This window comes from Olea europaea, unplaced genomic scaffold (assembly GCF_002742605.1).
Source record: "Olea europaea var. sylvestris unplaced genomic scaffold, O_europaea_v1 scaffold428, whole genome shotgun sequence".
Taxonomy (NCBI): domain Eukaryota; kingdom Viridiplantae; phylum Streptophyta; class Magnoliopsida; order Lamiales; family Oleaceae; genus Olea; species Olea europaea.
This window is the reverse complement of record NW_019262587.1, coordinates 365,016-370,058: the sequence shown is the minus strand read 5'-3', so window position 1 is coordinate 370,058 and position 5,043 is coordinate 365,016.

Sequence of the window (5,043 nt, the reverse complement as noted above, 5' to 3'; positions counted from 1 at the left end):
GAGGAGGGGCAATTTATGAACTTTGCCTTGGGCTCCGACGATACAGGACCGGCCTTGACTGTAGGATCAAAATGAGGCCTAATTGAATCCTATTCGGGCTCTCTGAAAGATCAATTTAGAGTGTGTTTGAAAGGACATTCAACCGCTACTTAATAAAAGCTATGTGGTTAAAATTAGATATAATGCTAATAGATATACTTACAATAATTGTGCCCAACAAACCCTTAACATCACTTAAATTGGGAATTTACCTCTAAAAATCCATCCAAATCTTATATGATAATATTTATTGGAAAAATTAGACAAACATGCATAAAAATTAGGGGACATTTGAAATGTAAGTGAAAAGTTAAAAAGGTACAAATCATTTTGCATTGAGTAATGCTATGAAGCCCCATTGGAGTTGCAACTTCAATTTAGATGGCAGTAAATGAGAGATTAAATAAAAGATGAAATTAAATGGGTTATTTAATTCCACTTATCAATTAATATCACATTAGCAGCACTAAAAAATAGGTTAAATGAAATATGAAATTAAATGGATTATTTAATTTCACTTATCAATTAATGCCACATTAGTGTCATCTAAACTGGGGTTACAATCCCAATGGATCTAAATAGCATCACTTTTTCACATTCATACCGTATTAAATACCCTCATATTATAGTTAGCAGAAAAAATTTAAATTACATCTTGATCGATTGGGAGAAATTTTCTTAAAATACCATATCCACCCCCCTTCCATCATTCCCCACTGCCAAGGACAGGACATGTCCAATTCGATTCGATTCAATTCTAACGAGAACAGAATCGGACTCAAAATTTTTGAGTAATTAGTAAGTGGAACCATCGGGTCCAAATTTAATTATGGAACCGTTCGGATTCGATTCCATTCGATTCTGTTTCATTCGGTTCTCAGGTTCTGTATTAAAATTAATTTTTTTTAATATTTACAAAGATACATTTATTCAACTAATGATATATTCAATTTTAACTCTTACAAAATAACATAGTTCAATCTTATATATCTTTTATGTTTCTCTTTACTAAATTCTTCATAAATTTTATTATTAAAATAATGAGAAGAGGAAGATAGTTAGCTCACAATAATTAAGAAAGGTGTTATTGAGCTTCAATTCGATTTCACCAGAATGATAGAAATGACACTACAGTAGAGTAACAAATTTGTATAAAACTTAGGTCAATTTAATTAAGTTGGCTTTGAACTGAAAATTAGAAATAGGAAAATTATATTTTTGGATTTGAGTTTAATTAACTAGTTAGCAAATTTATTTAGAAAAATTAAAATAATTTGTTTATTTAAAATAAATTAATTAAAAAAATTAAGGAGATTCGGTTCTTCGATTTTTAATCTAAAATCGAGAACTGAACCGAACCCGTCGAGAATTCAGATACCCATTCGAGTATTTAACTTAAGAAGAACCGCTCGAATCGATTTGGAAGTTTTATCCAGCCCTAACAACCGCCATAGACCGTCGCAGAATAGCCATTAATTGTACACTAATTTTTTGGTGGTAAAGGATGGCTATTGAAGTCTAATCACTTTATATCACAATCACGTGCTTTACCTTATTTCCTTATATGCAGATAGCTGAATAGAATCCTTAATTGCCTCTGTATTAATGTGCAGCCAACTAACTTTTTTAAGGTAAATTAAAATACTAAAAAAAAAAGGTTGAACCCCATCCTTGAGGGCGCTCACCATTCCGTCCCTGGAACATCGTAAGGAATGTAAATCGCAGGATGTGTCCCAACAGACCAAGGAACAAGAGTTTGTTCATACACTAGTGCCCACAAAGAGTCCAATTCCATATCCCAAGAATCGAACCCTCACACTGTGACTGCCAGCAATGTTGAAACTACCTCACTCCTATTCTTTGCACCACTGAGTTATGCTCCGGAGGGCTTAAATTAAAATACGATATTATACGATTTCATGTAATGGGTAACATTGGCTTTTGTTATTTTGATGTTTTGTTTTTTGCTTCTGGCATAGGTAAACTCTAACTCGCACACTGTGGCTGTCAGTAAGGTTGAGACTACCTCACTCTCGTCCTTTGCACCACTGAGTTATTCTCCGGGGGGCTTAAATTAAAATACTATATTATACGATTTCATGTTAATGGGTAACATTGGCTTTTGTTATTTTGATGTTTTGTTTTTTGCTTCTGGCATAGGTAAACTCTAGCTCGCAATGTTGGAAAGTGGTTGTGTCTCTTTTTAATTAAAAGGTCACACAATATTTGTTTATGTTGTGTTAAATGAGAATTAAACTTTTCTAAGCCAGGTTTAATTCATATATAAGTGGCTAATGTTAAAAAAAATTAAAGTAAATTTTTGTTACTTTAGATAAAAATTAAATTAGCTTAAAACTTTCTTATATAGAAGTGATATGTCATGTCACCATACTACAATATTTACTTTTAATTACAACTGTAAAATCAAATTTGTAAAATTATACACCTGATTAGCGATAATTTCGAATTTTTACTATTTTATTATGTTAATTTTTTTAGTTTGAGCATCACCTCTTTGTTCACTTTCTCATAAGGAATGAACATATTTTTTTAAATATTTGCCATTAATGAACCTTATGTACTTGGTGCCATCTAAATCTTCCAAATGATAGGCTCCATTAGGCAACACATTATTTATTTTATATGGTCCTTCTCAATTGGGCGACCACTTGCCATACTTTGAATTTTTGCTATCCAAAGGGAGTATTATTTTCCAAACCAATTCGTCCAGGCTGAACGACTTGGCTATAACTTTTTTAATATAAAACTTAGCCATCCTTCGTTTTTGAACTTGCAATCTATTTAGGACGTCCAACTTTAATTCGTCCAACTCCAATAAGTTTTGAACTAGTGATTCGATATACTCATCATCACTTAACTTATGTTGTAAACATACTCTGATCGATTGCACGTTGATTTCCATAGGCAAAACGGCCTTCTATCCATAAGTAAGTTGGAAAGAAGTAATTTTGATACTTGACCGAGGCGATGTCCTATAAGCCCATAAGGCCTTGTTTAGACATTCGTGCCAATTTCTGGCATTTTCATCTATCATTTACCTTATGATATTTTTTAGAATCTTATTAGAAGATTCTGCTTGTCCGTTGGATTGAGCGTAATATGGTGTGGAGTTTACTAATTTAACTTCAAACTCGCTCAAGAATTTATTCAGTTGATCTCCATTTAAAGAAGTTCCGTGATTTACCATCAAAGTTTGTGAAATTTCAAATCTATAAATAAAATGATCATGGATAAATTCTATGACACTCTTTTGGGTGATCTCCTTTAAAGGTATCGCTTCTACCCACTTAGTGAAATAATCAGTTGCAATTATAACAAACGTATGTTGCTTGGACGATGTGAGATAAATCTTCCCTATCAGGTCTATCGCCCAACCCTTAAACGGTCAAGGTTTGATAATAGGTGTCATCTCTCGTGCTGGAGCCCTTTGTATTGGACCATGCTTTTGGCATGCTAGACAACTCTTTGCATACTGAACACATGATTCTCCCATCTTTGGCCAAAAATATCCATTCCTAATAATTAACCATCTCATCCTTTGGCCAGCTTGATAAGCTCCACATATCCCTTCGTGCACTTTAGCCATAATCGTCCTGGCTTCTTGCAAACTTACACATTTTAGCAATATACCATCAGAGCATTTCTTAAACAACTCTTCATCTATCAGTGTATAGTTTAGCAAACGCAGCTTCATTTTTTTTACTATTTCCTTTATTGGGTTCTTTAAAGAACCTTTTAATCTCTGCCCTTCAATCTATTGCATCTCCATCTTGTATGCAATAAATTTCAATCATTCTCGCCCTTCTTTGGACCATGGGCAATATTGTTCCATACTCATAAGTAAACTTCCAATTTAAAACCTTCGAGTACCCTGAGGCCATCTGGGCCAACTCATTTGCCACGTCATTATATATCCTATTAACGCATTGAAGCTCTACTTGGTCGAATTCTTCCAACAATTCTTGGGCAATTTCGTATAGACATATAATGGAATCATTTTGGCACTTAAAATCACCAATCAATTGGTGAATGGGCAATTGAGAATTGCCTCTAACGATCACATTCTTTACTTCCATATCTATCATTAATTCTAGGCACACGATTAAGACTTCATATTCGGCTTGATTGTTGGTACACATCCTATCCAAAGTGAATACGAACTTGTAGCAAATCCCTAAAGAGTTTATCAATGCTACTCCTACTCCTGCACTTTTAGAGGTTTTTGACCCATCGAAATATAAAACCCAAGGTTTTAATTCGAATGAATCGATTTCTAATTCAATTTCTTCAGGCATGTCAAGGCATGGATGATCGGCCAGAAAATTAGCCAAAGCCTGATTTTTTATTGCCTTTTGGGTTATATATTCTATTTCGAATTCTGATAATACTAACGTCCAAAGACTTACTCTTTGGTGTAAAATAAGGCGAGAGAACATATACTTAACCAAATTTACTTTGGAAGTCAAATAAATGGTTACGGGCCGTAAATAAGCCCTTAATTTTGTACATGTGAAATACAATGCAAGACATAATTTTTCAATGACAGAGTAATTACATTCACATTTTGTTAACCGTCTATTCAAGTAGTAAATCACTCTTTCTTCACCAAATTGGTCTTCTTGCACGACCATTCCATCAATTGATTCTTTTTCAGCCGATACATACACCTTCATTGGTCGTCCTTGGATTGGTGACACCAACACTAGTGGACTTGATAAATATATCTTTAGACTTTCAAAAACCTTTTGATGTTCTTCCTTCCAGACGAATTCGTCCTGATTTTTCAACTTTAAAAGCGGCGAAAAAGCTTTAGCTCGCCCTGCACAGTTAGAAATAAAGCGTCTTAAAAAGTTTACTTGGCCTAAAAACCTTTGCAATTTTTTTTTGTTGTTAGGTGGTTTGGCCTCTAAAATGGCCTTCGCTTTATTTTTATTAAGTTCAATCCCCCTTTTGTGTACTAAAAAATCAAGGAAGTTTCCTGCA